At 42.6% G+C, this 24,300-nt stretch overlaps 1 protein-coding gene across 2 annotated transcripts in view; it reads right to left on the bottom strand.

Annotated features, from left to right (window-relative positions):
- Nucleotides 1–24,300, bottom strand: part of LOC139555242 (CUB and sushi domain-containing protein 3-like) — a 773,621-nt gene that overhangs the window by 710,920 nt on the left and 38,401 nt on the right. The window lies entirely within an intron of this gene.

A 24,300-nucleotide genomic window follows, 5' to 3' on the forward strand; every position in this document is an offset into this window, starting at 1 on the left:
GTCTGTCTGTCTGTCTGCCTGCATCCTTGTCTGTCTCCCTACCTGCCTCCCTCCCTCCCTCCCTGCCACCATGTCTGTCTGTCTGTCTGTCTGTCTGTCTGTCTGTCTGTGTCTGTCTGTCCAACTCCCTTCCAGCCTGCATCACTGCCTCCCTGTATGTTTGTCTGTTTGTCTGTCTTTCTGCCTGCCTCCCTCCCTGCCTGTCTGCCTGCATACCTGCCTGCCTGTCAGAAGCCCCAGAAGTCTGAGGAGAAAATGGAGCGTGGAACGACAGGAGAAAGAGAAACAAACATTGTGTCTACCCATCGCCTAATGATTCCATGAGCAAAAGGATGGAGAGAGAGAGAGGGAGAGAGAGAAATTAAGAGAGAGGGAGAGAGAGAAATGGAGAGAGAGGGAGAGAGAGAAATTAAGAGAGAGGGAGATAGAGTAATGGAGAGGGAGAGACAGAAATGGAGAGAGAGGGAGAGAGAGGGAGAGAAATGAAGAGAGAGGTAGAGAAATGAAGAGAGAGGGAGAAAGAGAAATGGAGAAAGAGAGAAAGGGAGAGAAAGCAGCAACACCATTTGTCACCACTTATATAGCACAGCCTCCGCACTGCTACCTGGATGATGTTAATACTGCAGACAGAACCTGTCTGTCTGCCCACCCGTCTGCCCGTCTGTCTGTCCGTCTGTCTGTCCGACTCTGACTCCAACCTCGCCACTTCAGGGTGCATCCCAAACGGCAGCCTAGCCCGTATATAGCACACTATTAGTAAGTCATTTTTGGTCATTTTTGACCAGATCCCAATGGGTGAAATGAAGTGCACTATATAGGGTATGGTTCCCCAATTGTTGGACATAAAATACTGTAAAAACACCAGGAAATCAGCAGCACATTTCTCTGTTGGCAGAAGATGGAGTCAAGGACAACTGCACACCAATGTCTCAAAATGGCCGCTTCCTCTTGTAATCTAGGATTGACCTTCCTTCTCTCACTCCCAGGTCATAAAGTATTGTCTTCCCTACTTACCCTCATCTTGTCTCATTAATCTAATGCCCCAGCCCCCCCCCCCCCCCTCCCCGTCGCATCCAGTGCATGTAGAGAGGTGGAGAGCTGGAAGACCCTGACAACACTGAACTCCTGCTAGCAAGAACACACACACACACACACACACACACACACACACACACACACACACACACACACACACACACATGCTCTATGCTGAGGGCATAGAGCATACAGATACCCATCTACTACCAATACGGATGGTGCTCAAATACAGTGCATCAAAAAAGTGTTGCTATTGATGGGTCATTGCTGGAGATAGTTGCCGGTAGCATAATTGTCAAAAGGGAAGTAACAACATGTACGAGTTGAAACATCATTATCATTAGCATTTCTGTAAGTGAGGTTGATGTTGTGATTCCTATCTTTGTAAACTGTGACTCTATACACTAGTCACAGCTGACGAGAGCACAGCCATGTCCCAACCCCTATTCTCCATATACAGATCTGCTATCTTAATTTGATCACTCTGTTGTCACAGAGAACGTTCCGGCACAGCAGGAAATGCTAATTGTATTTAGTATTCAAGTTTAGAATTTACACTTCAAAACGTCTGACTGGATTTGTCCTAATGAAAAAATGTGTCAACATTTCCATTAAATATAATCCACATAATAATTCAAATTTCCTCTTGCTGCAGGATTATTTTCCTGCTGCGAGAACAGCGTCAAATTAAGATGGCGTATCTGTAGTGCACTACCCTACAGGCCCTGGTCAAAGGTAGTGCAATGTATAGGGAATAGGGTGCCCTTTGGGATGCAGACACAGTCCACATACACACGAACATGGGCTCTCTTTGTCTGATCTGTTAAATCCTTAGCAGATCATTTCCTGCAAAAATTACCTTCAGCCAGGACTTTGGCATCTGACACACCAGGGCCAATGTCTTCAAAAGGACAGTTTACAGCCTTATAGACCTTCTGGGTTTTGTTAATCTATAAACACCTTTTGTGGGGGTATTTATTTATTACGGAAATACATGGCATATGTTTGAGGGATGAATTCTTCTCTAATATAATTACTGTTGCTATCAGTTGTAGTGGTGGTATTTACAATGCCTTGCCACAGAGAAAGCTTTTATTTTGTAGTTTGGGCAGTGTGCCACACTGGATGGTAAACTAATTAGTTTGGCTAGTTGCCCGTCACTGAATATCAGATTTAACCTTCCCCTGGTGGCTGAAACTCTGGAATAGCTCATTTATATGTAGCCTGTTTAATGCAGGTGCACAAAGACTCAGCTTGGCGGGGGGGGGAACGAAGATGGAAAATAAATGTTGAGAATTAGTTCTCTGATGGATGAACTCTGACAGTGTATGATCAAAGCTGGAGCAGAGGAGAGCTCCTTTGACACCCATAAACAGGAGACCTGGGGGCCTCATTTATAAACGTTGCGTAGGCACAAAAGAAGGCATACGACACTTTCTAAGCAAACTTTGAGATGTATTTTTATTTTTAAAAACTTGACGGGAGAATGTGCGGTCCTCCACGGACACTTCGACCCATACGTACGCACATAAACTGGAGAAATGAGAACGGCAGAAGGATGAAACTCGAGAAAAGCTTTGAAAATTAATAACATTGTGTGAAATAAATTGAAATATTACATCTCACATATTATATATGAAGAGTTCCCTGGAATGCACACAAAAAAACACAAAAAACATGATTTCGGATTATAAATACAAACGGAGATATCTGTTTTTGCAAAAGAACCCCTCAAATATGTTGTACAGTTTAATCAGGAATCATATTTAAATGGATCTGTAATTATTATGAAATGTATTCCCATAAATAATAAGGTGAACAGTAGGACAAATTATGTTTAAACTGAGGACATTTGATGCCTCAGTCGGGCAGATACGAGTGCACAGTTTCATATATTGTTATCACATGTTCGTTGTGCAGAACTGTCAATGTGATAATGGCCCTGTCATTGTCAGTTACAATCAGAATCAGGGTAATTACCACACCTGAAGGCGTTACGCAACTGGGTGGATTTGACAATCAAATGGGTGGGTATAAAAAGGCATGCATTTACAATGAGTAATGACGCACTATGGCTGCTTTGGCACTGTTGGAAGATTTGGCGAATGGAAGAATTCGGAGAGATCGAATTTTCAGAGACCAGCCAGATTTACTGGCCAATGATAATAAGTGGCTTATGAGCCGGTTCTGATTACCAGGAGCTGTTCTCTTGGATCTCTGTGCTGTATAGTGGGCCCAGCTTTACAGAGAAGCACCCGCAGAAACCAAGCTGTGCTTGTCCCACTTCAACTCCTTGGCAACCTTGTTAATAGCGTCGATCTCTTTGCGTTTGCAGAACTGCATCTGTGAGGACACGGCCGCTGGAGGGTTGTGACGCACGAGGTGCAGTGGAGACACCATCTGGACCACTCAGCTCCTGCTCAGCACCACCGACCCCGCTGGACCACGCAGCTCCTGCTCAGCACCACCGACCCCGCTGGACCACGCAGCTCCTGCTCAGCACCACCGACCCCGCTGGACCACGCAGCTCCTGCTCAGCACCACCGACCCCGCTGGACCACGCAGCGACTACTAACAATAAAAAAAAAGTCACAATTGTTTGTGTAAATAAACGTTTAAACACAACTTCCTTTGGTTTACTCTTTTCAAGAAGAGAGAATACTAGTTACATACCTGGATCATCCGGTGCGTCTTGCATGTCCGTGTCCCCCTCCACCTCCGTCACTAATCCACTCAGGAGGGATTCCCCTATAATACCGGCAAGGGGCTTGAGCTCCGGTGTCCCCTTTCCCCTGCCCGTGGCACAAACACTTTGTCTGTGTAAGGCTGTGCGCCTTTTGGCCTCCACTTTTATGTCGGACCATTTATTTTTTATTTCTGTGTTATAAATCACAATATAGTTTTGTACGTAAGCACTTTCTGTGTTTCGTCCGTACTCCACCTTTTGACGTGAATCCCCCTCACAATTTTATAAATGATTTGATCAGAACACACACTACGTCCTAAATGGCACCCTATTCCCTATGTAGTACACTACTTTTGATCAGGGCTCATAGGGCTCTGGTGTAAAGTAGTGTGCTATGTAGGGAACAGAGTACCATTTGGGGCTGCAGTGTGTGGGGAGGATTAACAACAACATTTGTCATGACAGCAACTCTTGAGGTGAGGATTTATTTCTCAATGTCCCTTCAGGAACCCTCATTACTGCATAGGCATCTCAGATGATGTAAAACGATAGTCCAACAAAGTACTTATAACTTAAATGAATCTACGATTTGGGACCTTCTGTGGAGACAAGCTATAGTTCTATGCTGTCTGGAGATGGCTACAGTACTGGACAAGGGGAAGCTAAAGGACTTTTTCCATGCATTTTAGCAGATGATCCAATGGTTTAGAGGGCAGCAGGTAGTCTAACGGTTAGAGGTAGCCTAGCGGTTAGAGGTAGCCTAGCGGTTAGAGGTAGCCTAACGGTTAGAGGTAGCCTAGCGGTTAGAGGTAGCCTAGCGGTTAGAGGTAGCCTAGTGGGGTGGCAGGTAGCCTAACGGTTAGAGGTAGCCTAGCGGTAAGAGGTAGCCTAGTGGTGAGAGTTAGCCTAGTTGGGTGGCAGGTAGCTTAGCGGTTAGAGGTAGCCTAGCGGTTAGAGGTAGCCTAGCGGTTAGAGGTAGCCTAGCGGTTAGAGCGTTTGGCCAGTATTAGAAACGTTGCTAGTTTGAATCCCTAAGTTGACCAGGCCATGTTGAGCATGGCCTTAACCCAAATTGCTCCAGGATCACAGTTGATAATGGCAGGACCTGGTCATGACCCCACTCTCTCAGGGTGTCACAGGGAGAGTTGGAATACGCAACAAAAACAAACATTTTCAAGTGAATAAAGACTTAGTGATCATCCAGTAATAGTTGGCGTAACAGCTCCATCTCTCCAGAAATATCAGATAGCCCAAAGCTTCAACACAGCAATGTCTAGTCTAAACATGACAATTTACATTAAATGTACTGGAAGTAATGCCTTTTGGAAGATGGAAAAATCCCATTGAATGTGTTTTAAAAAAATAAATATGAGCTTTCAAGATGTGGAGCTGAGGTGCCCAACAGATTAACATCCTGGAAGGTTGAAAGAGTTGGATGTAGATTCCTGTTTACTTGTAGCCACCCTCAAGGCATGGAAAACAGTCAGCACAATACACTAACCCATCGCCCACACACTGTAGAATACTGTACTGTATATGCCCAGTTAAGTCCTGTTCAGCCATTCATATTGGCACAGGACACTACCGAGCTAGCGAGCCCATACGAACGACATACTTTAGTACAGCAATACAACACTCGTCCACATAGACAGAGAATCGGTCATGTTCTGCTCATGCCGTACTAGAGCAGTCTACATTAAAAAGACACCGGAGGGAAATCAGCGTGACCAGATAGCGACTTAGTGTGACATTATGTTTTTATGTCTCACTGATGTTGATAGCATTCAGTCCACATGTTGTTTTCAGCAAGGGCAACGGACAGAGAAAGACAGATGCTTGCTTCCTCCGGGAAACAAGAGTTCATGGTCAGTAGCCGCCCTACCACGGAATGTTTTAATGAAAAGCAACACAAAAAAGATATATCTATAAGAAGAATAGCCTCTTAACGTTTAACAATATTAAAACCACTACCAACCGATTTTTCAATAACCACATCAGCAATGGACATCGTTTATACTAGAATATGTGTAATAAAAAATCATAAGGTAAGGAGATGGTTCTGAGTAGATAGAGACCAGTGGTCAGTGAATAACCTATTGGGGATTCATCAACGGCTCCATGTCCTCCCGTTGACCCTAGTCTCCATCCCCAATCCAAATCCAATCCTGAAGTGGTTTAACAGCATAATTAATCATTTGTTCCACTGAATACCGAACCCCTGATTATGCGCCAGAGAGCACCAATCAAGAGCTAACGCCATGGTAACCACTACAACTTAAGCAGAGGGAGTTTTTATTACCGGCAGGACATCATGTATGTGCGCCCAAATGGTATTTTCCCTATATAGTGCACTACTTTTGATAAGGGCCCATAGGGCTCTGGTCGAAAGTAGTGCACTATATAGGGAATAGGGTGCCATTTGGGACGTAGACTAATCTATAACTTAACATATTGAGGTGATACAGCAAAATAAAAGAGAGAAAAAAATGAAGGTTCACCCAAGAGGTTTATTAAAATATAAAAGTGGAGTGGAGTATTTGGCCTGGTCTGAACGCTGGAGAGGTTTAAAGGAGATGCAGGCAATGTCACTTTTAACGACCGATGCTCAGAGTGGTTGGTTTTAATTGAAAATGTACCCTATTTCTAAAAGAGGCCACAGTGGACAAGACCTTCTGTGTTACTCCAATGATGAGAGAGTACTCTAAATGTATGTGTATGAGTCAGGAGAGACGCTGGCATCGTTTAAAGAGAGAGTTGCTGCATGTTGTTTGGGTTATAATGGGTTTGTTATGTGTTGGGTGTTTTTTGGAGAGGTAGACAGACAGAGAGAGAGAGAGAGAGAGAGCGAGAGAGAGAGCGAGAGAGAGAAGGACATAGCTGTGTTGTGTTAGTCACTTTAGCGTGTTCCGTAATTAGCCACCAACTGTTTGATCTCATGAAGATGCTGTTGCTGATCTGTTTTGTTTTGTCTTTGAGCTGATGAGCAGAGGGATTATTGACAGATTCTTTATTTTCTCTTGTTCACACAGTTCTTCCCTGCCTGGATCAGTGTTTTCCGTAAGGAAAATGTGTCGCTGGACATTTGACAAGCAGCATTTTAATTTACTGGACACCTGAGAAATGTACCGGACCCCTAATCATTGGGTACATCTATCTGTGTCTGTGTGTCTCTCTCTCTGTGTCTGTGTGTCTCTGTGTGTCACTGTGTGTCTCTGTCTGCATTAGAATATGTGTAATAAAAATCATAAGGGAAGGAGATGGTTCTAGTAGGAGATGGTTCTAGTAGATAGAGACCAGTGGTCAGTGAATAACCTATTGGGGATTAATCATGAAATGATTAGGGTGTCCACCCAAGGTGCTCAGAGTGACAGAAATCACATGCAGAATATAGTAATTCATATGAACAGAACATGTAAGTTGAGGATGCAACGATGTGCAGTCCTTCTTACCTAATTCTGATGTGCACTTTGAAGACGTTAGAATAACTGTCCACATTTACCTTTCCTCAGCCCACAAGACAAGTAACAAATGGAAAAAAATCACTAGCCTATGACAATTCAATATCCCCATAGTATAAAAGTGTACCTATTCTATTGGTCAGCTTGTCGAGAAAGAAACAGACTATTCCAAACAGACTCTGGGACGTTAAAAAGTCTGACAGAAACAGACTCTGGGACGTTAAAAAGTCTGACAGAAACAGACTTTGGGATATTAAAAAGTCTGAAAGAAACAGGACGTTAAGTCTGATGGAATAGATCAGAACATTTAGCTTAAAATGTTGGTAAAATATTATTTATTCAATTTATAAGCACAGCAATGTGCACAAGGCAGTAGGTTTCTCAGGATTGTTCGTCCCATAATGCAATTAGCGGGAAAACACCATTGTCAAAAGCACACTACACATGTGAGTAGTTTCACCTGACAGAGATGAACATTTCCGTAAACAAATTGAAAAAGGGGAGAAGTAATATGCAGCAACTACATGGGTTGTTAATATGACTGCACTTGTTCCTTTAGCCTGTTGAAGACAAGGGGGTGCTGTTTTCACTTTTGGAGAAAATCGTATGATTTTTAAACGGCCTCGTACTCAATTCTTGCTCGTACAATATGCATATTATTATTACTATTGGATAGAAAACAGTCTCTAGTTTCTAAACACGTTTGAATTATTTCTCTAAGTGAAACAGAACTCCTTTTACAGACCATTTCCTAACCGGAAGTGAGATTTCCAAAAGCGAACTCTCTCTTCAGGAGCTTGTCTATAAAAGGGCATGTCACTTATGACTGTAGAAACACGTCATACGCCTTCGCCTGTGTGTAATGCGGAAGTGAGAGAAAAAATCAGTTGATTATCTCGACCAGGGACTGAACACAACGTCTTGGACTGAGACGTGCGCACTTTTATTTATTTCTTGGGCGCGAAGTCTGACCTGTACTCGGCTCATTGAAGAACCTTTTTAAAGGTGAATATGATCTCTGGCTTCGATTTTCTTTGATACATGTCACAATATCATCTTAAAGTATGTTTTTTCAATATAGTTTAATTATATTATTGAAATTTATTCTGGACTTTAGACGTGATGCGACGCAAGAATTGGTTCAAGAACGAGAGGCTAGCAATGCTAGCTAATGGTGCTTGCTAAATCTGAGGGAAATCGTTCGTTATGGATCCAAATAAAGTCGGTTCTGAACAAAGGACCCCTTGGAGAACATTCTGATGGAAGATCCACAAAGATAAGGACCCAATTTGGGATGCTTTTTCATATATATCTGTCGAACTGTGCTATGCTACCGTTTGACTAGAAGCAATGCTGCTGTGTGCTAGCTATTGTAGTAAGCTAATATAACGATATATTGTGTTTTCGCTGTAAAACACTTCAAAAATCGGAAATATTGGCTCTGTTCACAAGATCTTATTCTTTCATTAGCTATCCACCATATATTGTTCTGAAATGTTTTATGATGTGTAATTAGTAGTTGACGTTGGTGTCTGTATTTTCTCTGGCTACTGCCGTGCGATTTCTGACTGTAGCTGTGATGGTGGCTATGATGGTAGCAGTAATGTAAAACTGATTTATAGCTAAAATATGCACATTTTTCGAACAAAACATAGATTTATTGTGTAACATGTTATAGGACTGTCATCTGAGGGAGTTTTTTCTAGGTTATTTAGGTTGGTTCTAGGTTGGTTCTAGGTTAGTTAGGTTAGCTACTTGCATGCTACCGTTGCTGTGAAAAGTCTGTCTGTCTTTTGTATTTGGTGGTGAACTAACATAAATATATGTGGTGTTTTCGCTGTAAAACACTTCAACAATCGGAAATATTGTCTGTATTCACAAGATATTTGTCTTTCATTAGCTATCCACCATATATTTGTCTGAAATATTTTATGATGTGTAATTAGGTAGTTGGTGTCTGTATTTACTCTGGCTACTCCCGTGCGATTTCTGACTGTAGCTATGATGGTAGCAGTAATGTAAAACTGATTTATAGCTAAAATATGCATTTTTTTTTAACAAAACATAGATTTATTGTGTAACATGTTATAGGACTGTCATCTGAGGTAGTTTTTTCTAGGTTATTTAGGTTGGTTCTAGGTTAGTTAGGTTGGCTTGTGCATGCTACCTGCAGCCTACTTGTGCTGTGAAAAATGTCTGTCTGTCTTTTTTTATTTGGTGGTGACCTAACATAAATATATGTGGTGTTTTCTCTGTAAAACATTTAAAAAATCGGACATGTTGGCTGGATTGACAAGATGTTTATCTTTCAAATGCTGTATTGGACTTGTTAATGTGTGAAAGTTAAATATTTCAAAAAAAAATTTTGAATTTGCCGCTCTGCCTTTTCAATGGAATGTGGGAGGAGTGCCGCTAGCGGCACCCGTGGCCTCAAAGTCTGACAGAAACAGACTCTGGGACGTTAAAAAGTCTGACAGAAACAGACTTTGGGATATTAAAAAGTCTGAAAGAAACAGGACGTTAAGTCTGATGGAATAGATCAGAACATTTAGCTTAAAATGTTGGTAAAATATTATTTATTCAATTTATAAGCACAGCAATGTGCACAAGGCAGTAGGTTTCTCAGGATTGTTCGTCCCATAATGCAATTAGCGGGAAAACACCATTGTCAAAAGCACACTACACATGTGAGTAGTTTCACCTGACAGAGATGAACATTTCCGTAAACAAATTGAAAAAGGGGAGAAGTAATATGCAGCAACTACATGGGTTGTTAATGACTGCACTTGTTCCTTTAGCTACTGGACAATACATGAAAGTTGATATCAAATAATTGCCTCTACAGATATGCTCTGATTTTGGCTAGGCTACTTTGAAGCAAGGTAAGTATATGTTTTTAAAATGCATACTGTCTCCAGCTCATTGCAAAGTGGTGTGTGATACTCTGATGAAGCCTGCCTTCTGTTGTCTATGCTGTGTGATACGCTGATGAAGCCTGCCTTCTGTTGTCTATGCTGTGTGATACGCTGATGAAGCATGTCTTCTGTTGTCTATGCTGTGTGATACGCTGATGAAGCCTGTCTTCTGTTGTCTACGCTGTGTGATACGCTGATGAAGCCTGTCTTCTGTTGTCTACGCTGTGTGATACGCTGATGTAGCCTGTCTTCTGTTGTCTATGCTGTGTGATACGTTGATGAAGCCTGTCTTCTGTTGTCTATGCTGTGTGATACGCTGATGAAGCCTGCCTTCTGTTGTCTATGCTGTGTGATACGCTGATGAAGCCTGCCTTCTGTTGTCTATGCTGTGTGATACGCTGATGAAGCCTGCCTTCTGTTGTCTATGCTGTGTGATACGCTGATGAAGCCTGTCTTCTGTTGTCTATGCTGTGTGATACGCTGATGAAGCCTACCTTCTGTTGTCTATGCTGTGTGATACGCTGATGAAGCCTGCCTTCTGTTGTCTACGCTGTGTGATACGCTGATGAAGCCTGCCATCTGTTGTCTACGCTGTGTGATACGCTGATGAAGCCTGCCTTCTGTTGTCTACGCTGTGTGATACGCTGATGAAGCCTGCCTTCTGTTGTCTATGCTGTGTGATACGCTGATGAAGCCTGCCTTCTGTTGTCTATGCTGTGTGATACGCTGATGAAGCCTGCCTTCTGTTGTCTATGCTGTGTGATACGCTGATGAAGCCTGCCTTCTGTTGTCTATGCTGTGTGATACGCTGATGAAGCCTGCCTTCTGTTGTCTACGCTGTGTGATACGTTGATGAAGCCTGCCTTCTGTTGTCGATGCGTTTGCTGTTTGAGATGCTGTGTCTGACAGATTTCCAGCTCAAAGCCTCTTTATCTGTATGATGTGTGCGTGTGATAAATAACGAATATACTGTACACACGGGCCAATTTGATTCCATTAAATTATGCAAATGTACCTATAAGCATGACCAGTCAAATGTATTTCCATCAACTGGTATTTCCACCAATGAAGAGGCTATAAAGCATTGGGATTGTTTCTTCTTCTCTTGGACAATTGACCGCCGACAATTTTTTTATCGGTCCAAAGCCAGCTATTAGCAGCTAACAGAAACCCAGGTGTGTGTGTGTGTGGCTACACGGATATGGAGAAACTCTAATTTCGCACCGAGCACTTGTTATGTACGTCATCAGTGGGCGGGGAGATGTAGATACCAGCCATGTTTTCCCTCTGCCATCAGTTTTTAAAAATGTTTATTTTGTTTTATCTGCATTTAACAGAATGGAAGCATATGCCTATCCATATGTATGTAACATAAAGAGGGATATATATATATATATAGAGAGAGAGAGAAATACTGAGAAATATAGACACAGACAGATGCAGAGAGAGACACCCTGACACATAGATAGATGCAGACAGAGACACAGTGACACACAGAGACACAGACACAGAGAGAGAGACACAGACACAGATAGATGCAGTGAGAGACACACAGCGACACAGAGACACACAGAGAGAGACACAGACACACAGAGAGAGACACACAGACACAAACACACAGAGAGATACAGAGAGAGACACACAAAGACACAGAGATGCAGAGAGTGACACACAGAGACACAGAAAAAAAAGAGGGAGACAGAGAGAGATCCTCCAAAGATATATAGAGAGATAAAATATAAATGATTGAATGTTAAATCGTGCTCAGGGACGTAAAGGGCTCTTGTTGCCCTCCTATTTAGAGTTAGTCATGTTGAGGTGGAGGAATGTCAAGGGTCATACTGGAGACAAAGCTCCCATATATCTTGGAACGTTTATCACTGTGAGACAGTTTTAGACTGAGGATGACAACCTTAGGTAGCCAGCTACCCTCGACAGTTTTCTAGAGGTTGTGCATGCTTTTTAATAATACAACCAATGCATTCATTCAAAGCTAAATTTACAAAACAGCACATCACACAGCATTTAATGCAAAAATAATGTAATATTTATCTAAATGCTTTTCATGTCATTAAAAACTTCTACTCCACTCAATGGAAAATTGCTCTTACTATTTACTGTACGTACAGACACACACGCTCACTCCAATCTTTGATGCGCTCATGGAGTAAAGCACAATGTTGTCCTTTCCAGAAGCCCTCAGAGAGAGAGAAAGAGACAGAGAGAAAGAGACAGAGAGAAAGAGACAGAGAGAAAGAGACAGAGAGAAAGAGACAGAGAGTACCTATACCTATTAGAGGTCGACCGATTAGGATTTTTCAACGCCGATACCGATTATTGGAGGACCAAAAAAAGCCGATACCAATTCATCGGCCGATTTTTTATTTATTTATAATAATGACAATTACAACAATACTGAATGAACACTTTTATTTTAACTTAATATAATACATCAATAAAATCAATTTAGCCTCAAGTAAATAATGAAATATGTTCAATTTGGTTTAAATAATGAATAAGAAGAAAGTAAAAGTGCAATATGTGCCATGTAAAAAAGCTAATGTTTAAGTTCCTTGCTCAGAACATGAGAACATATGAAAGCTGGTGGTTCCTTTTAACATGAGTCTTCAATATTCCCAGGTAAAAAAATTTTTGGTTGTAGTTATTATAGGAATTATAGGACTATTTCTCTCTATACCATTTGTATTTCATATACCTTTGGCTATTGGATGTTCTTATAGGCACTGTAGTATTGCCAGTGTAACAGTCTCCTCGCTCCTACCTGTGGTCGAACCAAGAACACATCGAAACAGCCAACCTCGAAGCATCGTTACTCATGGCTCCACAAAAGCCGTGGCTCTTGCAGAGCAAGGGGAACAACTACTTCAAGGTCTCAGAGCAAGTGATGTCACCGATTGAAGCGCTATTACCGCGCACCCCGCTAGCTAGCCATTTCACATCGGTTACACCAGCCTAATCTCGGGAGTTGATAGGCTTGAATTCATAAACAGCTCAATGCTTGAAGCACAGCGAAGAGCTGCTGGCAAACGCATGAAAGTGCTGCTTGAATGAATGCTTACGAGCCTGCTGCTGCCTACCACCGCTCAATCAGACTGCTCTATCAAAAATCAAATCATATACTTAATTATAACATAATAACACAAAGAAATACGAGCCTTAGGTCATTAATATGGTCAAATCCGGAAACTATCATTTCGAAAACAAAACATTTATTATTTCAGTGAAATACAGAACCATTACGTATTTTATCTAACGGGTAGCATCCATAAGTCTAAATATTCCTGTTATATTGCACAACCTTCAATGTTATGTCATAATTACGTAAAATTCTGGCAAATTAGTTCGCAACGAGCCAGGCGGCCCAAACTGTTGCATATACCCTGACTCTGCATGCAATGAACGCAAGACAAGTGACAATTTCCCTAGTTTAATATTGCCTGCTAACCTGGATTTCTTTTAACTAAATATGCAGGTTTAAAAATATATACTTCTGTGTATTGATTTTAAGAAAGGCATTGATGTTTATGGTTAGGTACATTCGTGCAACGATTGTGCTTTTTTCGCAAATGCGCTTTTGTTAAATTATCCCCCGTTTGGCGAAGTTGTCTGTCTTTGTTAGGAACAATTAGTCTTCACATAGTTTGCAACGAGTCAGGCGGCCCAAACTGCTGCATATACCCTGACTCTGTTGCACAGAACGCAAGAGAAGTGACACAATTTCCCTAGTTAAAATAAATTCATGTTAGCAGGCAATATTAACTAAATATGTAGGTTTAAAAATATATACTTGTGTATTGATTTTAAGAAAGCCGTTGATGTTTATGGTTAGGTACATTGGTGCAACGACGGTGCTTTTTTCGCAAATGCGCTTGTTAAATCATCACCCGTTTGGCGAAGTAGGCTGTGATTCAATGATAAATTAACAGGCACCGCATCGATTATATGCAACGCAGGACAAGCTAGATAAACTAGTAATATCATCAACCATGTGTAGTTAACTAGTGATTATGTTAAGATTGATTGTTTTTTTATAAGATACATTTAATGCTAGCTAGCACCTTACCTTGGCTCCTTGCTGCACTCCCATGATCGGTGTCCAAAAATGCCGATTTTCAAGTTTTCATGACATCGGTCCTAATTAAATCAGCCATTCCGATTAATCGGTCGACCTCTAATTCCTATACACTGTAGCTCCGTCTCTTAAATATGCCTCCAGCTATCAAAGCTTCAAGGTTTTTTGGAAGTTAAACAAACTGATACCTCGTTGTTCAAGAAATCACAGTGCCGATCTGAAACGCATCAAAGACTTGAAATATGTTCCCCTACCATAATTATTGTAACGTTCGTTCTCCTCATCTGAGGAGGAGCATGGATCGGACCAATATGCAGTGTAGGTTGAATCCATAATGATTTAATTAAAGAAAGACGAACACGAAGCACACTTGATGAATTACAAAACAACAAACGACGTAAACAGACCTGAACATGAGAACTTACAGACAACGAAGAACGCACGAACAGGAACAAACTAACAAACAAAACAGTCCCGTGTGGCACAAACACTGACACAAGAACAATCACCCACAAACAAACAGTGTGAACAGCCTACCTTAATATGGTTCTCAATCAGAGGAAACGTAAAACACCTGCCCCTGATTGAGAACCATATCAGGCTAATTGAAAAGAACCCAACATAGAAACACATAACATAGAATGCCCACCCAGCTCACGTCCTGACCATACTAAACAAAGACAAAATAAAGGAAAAAAGGTCAGGAACGTGACAATTATGTTCCACTACCCTATGTTCCCCTACCATAATTATGTTCCACTACCCTATGTTCCCCTACCCTAATTATGAGACTTCTGTGGGACACTAACTATCCCTTTAGCTGAAGAGAGACTTCTGTGGGACACTAAATATCCCTTTAGCTAAAGAGAGACTTCTGTGGGACACTAAATATCCCTTTAGCTGAAGAGAGACTTCTGTGGGACACTAAATATCCCTTTAGCTAAAGAGAGACTTCTGTGGGACACTAAATATCCCTTTAGCTAAAGAGAGACTTCTGTGGGACACTAAATATCCCTTTAGCTGAAGAGAGACTTCTGTGGGACACTAAATATCCCTTTAGCTAAAGAGAGACTTCTGTGGGACACTAAATATCCCTTTAGATGAAGAGAGACTTCTGTGGGACACTAAATATCCCTTTAGGTGAAGAGAGACTTCTATGGGACACTAAATATCCCTTTAGCTAAAGAGAGACTTCTGTGGGACACTAAATATCCCTTTAGCTGAAGAGAGACTTCTGTGGGACACTAAATATCCCTTTAGCTGAAGAGAGACTTCTGTGGGACACTAAATATCCCTTTAGCTGAAGAGAGACTTCTGTGGGACACTAAATATCCCTTTAGCTGAAGAGAGACTTCTGTGGGACACTAAATATCCCTTTAGATGAAGAGAGACTTCTGTGGGACACTAAATATCCCTTTAGATGAAGAGAGACTTCTATGGGACACTAAATATCCCTTTAGCTAAAGAGAGACTTCTGTGGGACACAAAATATCCCTTTAGATGAAGAGAGACTTCTGTGGGACATTAAATATCCCTTTAGATGAAGAGAGACTTCTGTGGGACACTAAATATCCCTTTAGCTAAAGAGAGACTTCTGTGGGACACTAAATATCCCTTTAGCTAAAGAGAGACATGGAGAGACACTAAATATCCTTTTAACTGAAGAAAGACATGGAGAGACACTAAATATCCTTTTAACTGAAGAGAGACATGGAGAGACACTAAATATCCTTTTAACTGAAGAGAGACATGGAGAGACACTAAATATCATTTTAACTGAAGAGAGACATGGAGAGACACTAAATATCCTTTTAACTGAAGAGAGACATGGAGAGACACTAAATATCCTTTTAACTGAAGAGAGACATGGAGAGACACTGATAGATGGGGTGGATCCAGCGGCAATGTTCCATTTATTACTGACATCCACTAAGAATTCCCTCATCAGCATTATCCAGCCTCTGTCCTGCTTCCAAGCTCCCAAACGTCCCTCTAGCAAAACTCTCCCACACCACTTTACCTTACTTCAGTTTACTTTCCCAAGCCCTGTGGACAGGAGGGAAATCATTCTCAGAGTGTTTAGGGAAAAGGTTCTCCATATCTTGCCCGGCTCGCTTCCAAGTCCTTCATGAATAATCATGTTCTGTCCCGTAGCTTTAGTCAGGCATCGGGAGCTTAAGTCTCTAAAAGTGATATAACAGCCACTGATCCTTGTGAGAAGCCATAAAGAGCCAAGCTGCCCACTGGGCACAGTTCAACATCTAGTTTTGATTTACATTTGGTTGAGTTGTCAACTAAGGCGAATTCAATGTGAAATCAACAAAACATTTCACCATGTTATTGGATTTAGGTTCAAAGTTGGGCGAAAAAAAGACAAAATTCCATGAAGTTTATGATTTTTAGCAAATCCAATCAGTTGATTCAACGTCATCACATACATTTTTTGGGGTGAAATTACGTGGAAACAATGTTGATTTAACCCGTTTTTGCCCATTGGGTCCACTCTTTGGAGATTTATCAATTTGTGACATGAACATGCTATCAGATCCTAGGTGGGAGCGGCAGAGAGCTCCCCAATGTCATCTGCAAGCTGCCGCCTGGCCGGGGCCAAAATGGAAAAATACATCATTTCATAAAGGGAGATTGGGTTTACATGCTATAAATCTATAGTGTCGTCTCTCTCGGAAACTGTAACGTTATCATATATATTTGTAGCTTTAGTTATGGCAGAATTATGTACAGTACCTAAGGTTTTACAGAAATGTAAACTTCCTGTGAAGGCTAGAGGACACCATACTGGGGATAATGTACGAATTTGAAACCTTCCCTTTTTATTCAACAAGTACAATACAAATCATGGGAACAATACGATACAACAATGTGTATTTTTCTGTCAGTGTCTCAAGGCTTAAGCGTCTCCTACACTTGAAATATGCGCAAGTTGACATTTATTGTCATGAGTCTTGTCCTGGAAGCAGAACTAAGCGATTGAGGGTTTAAATGTGGAAGACACATTTCGGTTCAATGCATCCAGTTGTGCGACTGACTAGGTATCTTATTTATCTATCCCTTTCCCTTAGATAGGCCAGTTGCAAAGTAAAAATTGGCTATATTGTTATTGAATATGATTTTCTTTGTTTCTTTGTTTTTGGTCTTAATTTAAGGTTAGCTTGATGGTTGGCAGTGTGGTTAAGGTTAGCTTTAGGGTTAGCAGTGTGGTTAAGGTTAGCTTTAGGGTTAGCAGTGTGGTTAAGGTTAGCTTTAGGGTTAGCAGTGTGGTTAAGGTTAGCTTTAGGGTTAGCAGTGTGGTTAAGGTTAGCTTTAGGGTTAACAGTGTGGTTAAGGTTAGCTTTAGGGTTAGCAGTGTGGCTAAGGTTAGCTTTAGCGTTTGCAGTGTGGTTAAGGTTAGCTTTAGGGTTAGCAGTGTGGTAAAGGTTAGCTTTAGGGTTAGCAGTGTGGTAAAGGTTAGCTTTAGGGTTAGCAGTGTGGTAAAGGTTAGCTTTAGGGTTAGCAGTGTGGTTAAGGTTAGCTTTAGCCATTAGCGTTAGCAGTGTGGTTAGTGTAAGAAATTGTATAAGATACTGGTAACTTGTTTTAACCACTTCTCAACATAAGCTATTCTTGGCACAACATGCACCCATCCCCTCTACTTTGTCAGACCCACACACACATCCCCTCCCCCATGAATAGGGCCTGTGAAAACAAACGCACATGCAGGATGCCTTTGGATGTGAATAGGACAAAGAACTGTGTGAAAAGCCAATGGAATGTCGACATCAGGCCGAACAGGACTACCTACGACCCAGATCGACCAATCGGAAGGCCAGACGACAAGATCAACCTACTTTGCTTGTTGTCTATATAATCTGTATGTACTGCTTAGAGGGGGTCTCTTCTCCGACGATTTCATAAGAATCTGACAGAAAGGGGCCGTGCACGGCTTTGCCTAATATCTTTACACTTGAATAAACCTGCCTTATTATAAAATTATCCACCTCGTCCTATGTCTCCACTTGGTCTCCTGTCTCAAGTAAAACGAATTATCAACATTAGCTAGCAGAATTAATGGAGTCAACATTTTTTTCCTGAATCTTAATGGGAGCACAAGTGGATTAACCGTCACCGCTGCCATGTTAACCCATAAAGAGAGGAGGTTTACTAACTAGGCCTGGTCCTGGACAGCTCATTTGGTAAGAGCGTTGTGCCAACAACTCCAGGGTATGACCTCACTGTACAGTAAGTCTCTGTTTATAAAATATTCTGCTAAATGGCAAATATCATTATATTAACTCTGGGTGTTGCATGATGAAACATGGGGAAATATGCCCATGACTTCTCCTCACAATTTATCAGACAGAGCTTCAGCCAATCCAGCATGTCTCCACAGATCCACTGAAGAGCTTTCTCCCTTTGGGGAAGCCATGAAAGGGAAGGAAAGGGAGGAGAGACGGTAGGAGGTCAAAGACCACTGCCAGGGACCAGCAAGTATCTGACGGAGGACCAAAGGAACTCTGAATGACAGCGACTGCGTCCGAAAGGGCACCTTATTCCCTCTATAGTGGAGAACTTTTGACCCTAGATAGCAAGCTGTCATTGGTCAAAACATATAGACTCAATGGTTGCTAAAATGGGAAGAGATCTGTCCATGATAAGGCATTGCTCTGCAACCAGGCAGGTCCTACAGGCCCTAGATTTGTCACAACTGGACTACTGCCCAGTTGTGAAGTCATGTGCGCAAAGAAGGACAGTTGGTCCAGAACAGAGCAGCACGTTTTAAACTTAGATGTACACGGAGGGCGAATTTCAATGACATGCATGTCAGTCTCTCCTGGCTCAATGACATGCATGTCAGTCTCTCCTGGCTCAAAGTTGAGGAGAGATTGAATGCATCACTATTGGTCTGTGTGCGAGGTGTCGATGTGTTGAAGGTTACAAACTGTCTGTTCAAGCAGTTGGCACACAGTTTGAACACCCATCGGTATCACATAAGACATTCAACCAGAGGTCTCTTCACAGTCCCCAGGTCCAGAACAGAGACTGGGAAACTCACAGTATTAAATAGAGCCATAACTGATCAATGCACACACACACACACTACATGTTCATGTTTTTAAGTGTATGTAAACTGTAAAGTATTTTGTCTGTAATGTATTTTTCAATATGTGTCGAACCTCAGTAAAACTAGCTGTCGCCATTGGCGTCGGCTAATGGGGATCCTAATTAATAAAAATCTCAAATCAAAAAGCCATGACTACATGGAACTCTCAGCCACCCCAGGTAACTCGAGTTAGTAATAAAACCAGATCCATGACTACATGGAACTCTCAGCCACCCCAGGTAACTCAAGCTAGCAATAAAACCAGATCCATGACTACATGGAACTCTCAGCCACCCCAGGTAACTCAAGCTAGCAATAAAACCAGATTCATGACTACATGGAACACTCAGCCACCCCAGGTAACTCAAGCTAGTAATAAAATCAGATTCATGACTACATGGTACTCTCAGCCACCCCAGGTAACTCAAGCTAGTAATAAAACCAGATTCATGACTACATGGAACTCTCAGCCACCCCAGGTAACTCAAGCTAGTAATAAAACCAGATCCATGACTACATGGAACACTCAGCCGCCCCAGGTAACTCAAGTTAGTAATAAAACCAGATCCATGACTACATGGAACACTCAGCCGCCCCAGGTAACTCAAGCTAGCAATAAAACCAGATCCATGACTACATGGAACTCTCAGCCACCCCAGGTAACTCAAGCTAGTAATAAAACCAGATTCATGACTACATGGAACTCTCAGCCACCCCAGGTAACTCAAGCTAGTAATAAAACCAGATTCATGACTACATGGAACACTCAGCCGCCCCAGGTAACTCAAGCTAGCAATAAAACCAGATTCATGACTACATGGAACTCTCAGCCACCCCAGGTAACTCAAGTTAGTAATAAAACCAGATTCAAAAAGCAGATAAAAGAACCTTTACGACACGACGGGGACACACATTTGTATATATTATGTATTGTAGTATGTAGTGTATCATAGGCCGTCATTGTTTATACGAATTTGTTCTTAACTGACTTGCCTAGTTAATTGTTTATATTTTTTATATTATGTATTGTATTACGTAGTGTTATGTATATTATATATTTGATGTATTTTATTTGTTGTGTTTTGTTTCCTGTTTGGAACCCAGGAAGAGTAGCCACTGCCTTGGCAACAGCTAATTGGGAATCCTAATAAAATACTAAATACTAAACTCAAAAACTGAGTCTCACTGGGAGTTGACCCCACCTACAGTAGCAGTGATGTCAGCTAAAAGACATGAGAGCATGTGGTGAAGGCATGGTTCGGGGTCAAATCAGTTAGGATGTGAATGTAGTTAATCAATTGGAAATCTCCCATTGGTTCAAATGGAAAGAGCGAAACCGAGGGTATGATTAACTAGGCCCAGAGAAAACAGCTGTTGTGGTGATGGAACGAGAAGAACTGAGGGTATGGTTAACTAGGCCCAGAGAAAACAGCTGTTGTGGTGATGGAACGAGAAGAACTGAGGGTATGGTTAACTAGGCCCAGAGAAAACAGCTGTTGTGGTGATGGAACGAGAAGAACTGAGGGTATGGTTAACTAGGCCCAGAGAAAACAGCTGTTGTGGTGATGGAACGAGAAGAACCGAGGGTATGGTTAACTAGGCCCAGAGAAAACAGCTGTTGTGGTGATGGAACGAGAAGAACTGAGGGTATGGTTAACTAGGCCCAGAGAAAACAGCTGTTGTGGTGATGGAACGAGAAGAACCGAGGGTATGGTTAACTAGGCCCAGAGAAAACAGCTGTTGTGGTGATGGAACGAGAAGAACCAAGGGTATGGTTAACTAGGCCCAGAGAAAACAGCTGTTGTGGTGACAGCTACTGTTAGTAAATGGCTAGTAAATGCATATGCCCTATGCAGTGCACTACTTTTTACCAGGGCCCAAGAGAATGCACTATGTAGGGAATAGGGTGCCATTTGGGATGCAGAAAGAGCCAGTAAAGCCGGAGATCTAAAATATTTTTCTGAGGTCTGCTGAGATACGCAACAATCAAAACCTTCCAGGCCTCAGGGACTTAGATTTATCATAATATTATGGCTCACATTGCAGATCAATACAGAGCAAACATTATAAATAGCACATTTGTTTCAATAGAGTAGCCAACGTCTCTTTACTTTATTTAGGTCATCTGTCATCTGACGGTCTCAGTTCAACTAGAGAGCAGAGAGGGTGAAGAGGGAGCTTTGACCTCTAACAGGGGTCATTGGTGACACTGAATGAGGCTTAATCAGTTCCCTCTCTATCTCTCTCTTCTCTTCTCTTCTCTTCTCTTTTCTTCTCTTCACTTCTCTTCTCTTCTCTCTCTCTCTCTCTTTCTCTCTTCTCTCTCTCCCGCTCTCCTCTTATCTCTCTCTCTCTCTCTTTTTCTCTCTCTCTCTCACTCTCTCTTCTCTTCTCTTTCTCTCTCACACACACACACATACTTTCTAGGAGACATTGTCTTGTGTTATGATTGCCTTGTTTGCATTCCATATGTGTTATTTCATAGTTTTGATGTCTTCATTATTATTATACATGGTAGAAAATAGTAAAATAAAGAAAAAGTAGGTGTGTCCAAACTTTGACTGGTACTGTATTTTTTTACTGTTATCGTAGGGATAAGTTATTATACACGCCCCCACACAGAGCCATCTCACTGCATTCACAGCACCAAACACCCGGTGAGACCCGCAGTAAACCTCAAAAGCATGACTAACCTCCTCCTCCACCTCTCCTCATCTACCTCTCCTCATCTATCTCTCCTCCTCTACCTCACCTCCTCTACCTCACCTCCTCTACCTCTCCTCCTCTATCTCTCCTCCTCTACCTCACCTCCTCTACCTCACCTCCTCTACCTCTCCTCCTCTACCTCTCCTCCTCTACCTCACCTCCTCTACCTCTCCTCCTCTACTTCTCCTCCTCTACCTCTCCTCCTCCTCTACTTCTCCTCCTCTACTTCTCCTCCTCTACCTCACCTCCTCTACCTATCCTCCTCTACTTCTCCTCCTCTACTTCTCCTCCTCTACCTCACCTCCTCTACCTCTCCTCCTCTACTTCTCCTCCTCTACCTCACCTGCTCTACCTCACCTGCTCTACCTCTCCTCCTCTACTTCTCCTCTCCTCCTCTACCTCCCCTCCTCTACCTCTCCTCCTCTACCTCACCTGATCTACCTCCCCTCCTCTACTTCTCCTCCTCTACCTCACCTGCTCTACCTCTCCTCCTCTACTTCTCCTCCTCTACCTCACCTCCTCTACCTCTCCTCCTCTACATCATCTCCTCTACCTCTCCTCCTCTACCTCTCCTCCTCTACTTCTCCTCCTCTACCTCACCTCCTCTACCTCTCCTCCTCTACCTCTCCTCCTCCTCTACATCACCTCCTCTACCTCTCCTACATAGCCAATGGCTTCTATCACAAAGCAAAAAGAGAGCCTCAAGCATGGAGGGCAGTGCAGGTCACCTGCCACGTACATGAGAGTTGCTGCTAATACACACAGCATGGTCAGGAGAGGAGAGAGAAGAGGAGAGGGGGCTGTTGAAGTGTGCACAAGCAAAACAGAGATGCTCAAGATTACCCACTCAGTTACACAACCTAGTAAAACAGCTTAATGTGGTGAATCAACAGACCTGCAACCGGCCAGAATAGAAAAATAATTATATGGCTGTGACAATCTTTTCATATTTATGATGTGACTACTATCATTTTAATCAATGTGTGAAACACGCACAAATGTACACACACACACACTGTCACAGCCCCACATTGACTGTCTGCTACATATGGAGATCAGTGGTGGAGAACGGAACAAATTGTGCATCATGTTGGCAAACAAGTCTGCTCTAGTCTGGACTGGTCTGGTCAGGTCAGGTCAGGTCAGGTCTCCTCTAGTCTAGTCTGGTCTAGTCTAGTCTGGTCTGGTCTGGTCAGGTCTCCTCTAGTCTAGTCTGATCTAGTCTAGTCTAGTCTGGTCTGGTCAGGTCAGGTCAGGTCTCCTCTAGTCTAGTCTGATCTAGTCTAGTCTGGTCTGGTCTGGTCTGGTCAGGTCTCCTCTAGTCTAGTCTGGTCTAGTCTGGTCTGGTCAGGTCTCCTCTAGTCTAGTCTGGTCTAGTCTGTTCAGGTCAGGTCTCCTCTAGTCTAGTCTGGTCTAGTCTAGTTTGGTCTGGTCTGGTCAGGTCAGGTCAGGTCAGGTCTCCTCTAGTCTAGTCTGATCTAGTCTAGTCTGGTCTGGTCAGGTCAGGTCAGGTCTCCTCTAGTCTAGTCTGCTCTAGTCTAGTCTGGTCTGGTCAGGTCTGGTCAGGTCTCCTCTAGTCTAGTCTGATCTACTCTAGTCTGGTCTGGTCTGGTCAGGTCTCCTCTAGTCTAGTCTGATCTAGTCTAGTCTAGTCTGGTCTGGTCAGGTCAGGTCTCCTCTAGTCTAGTCTGATCTAGTCTAGTCTAGTCTGGTCTGGTCAGGTCAGGTCAGGTCTCCTCTAGTCTAGTCTGATCTAGTCTAGTCTGGTCTGGTCAGGTCAGGTCAGGTCTCCTCTAGTCTAGTCTGCTCTAGTCTGGTCTGGTCTGGTCAGGTCAGGTCAGGTCTCCTCTAGTCTAGTCTGATCTAGTCTAGTCTGGTCTGGTCTGGTCTGGTCAGGTCTCCTCTAGTCTAGTCTGGTCTAGTCTAGTCTGGTCTGGTCTGGTCAGGTCTCCTCTAGTCTAGTCTGATCTAGTCTGGTCTGGTCTGGTCAGGTCAGGTCAGGTCTCCTCTAGTCTAGTCTGATCTAGTCTAGTCTGGTCTGGTCAGGTCTCCTCTAGTCTAGTCTGGTCTAGTCTGGTCTGGTCAGGTCAGGTCTCCTCTAGTCTAGTCTGATCTAGTCTGGTCTGGTCTGGTCAGGTCAGGTCAGGTCTCCTCTAGTCTAGTCTGATCTAGTCTGGTCTGGTCAGGTCAGGTCAGGTCTCCTCTAGTCTAGTCTGATCTAGTCTAGTCTAGTCTGGTCTGGTCAGGTCAGGTCTCCTCTAGTCTAGTCTGCTCTAGTCTGGTCTGGTCAGGTCAGGTCAGGTCTC

This window comes from Salvelinus alpinus, chromosome 26, assembly GCF_045679555.1.
Source record: "Salvelinus alpinus chromosome 26, SLU_Salpinus.1, whole genome shotgun sequence".
NCBI lineage: Eukaryota > Metazoa > Chordata > Actinopteri > Salmoniformes > Salmonidae > Salvelinus > Salvelinus alpinus.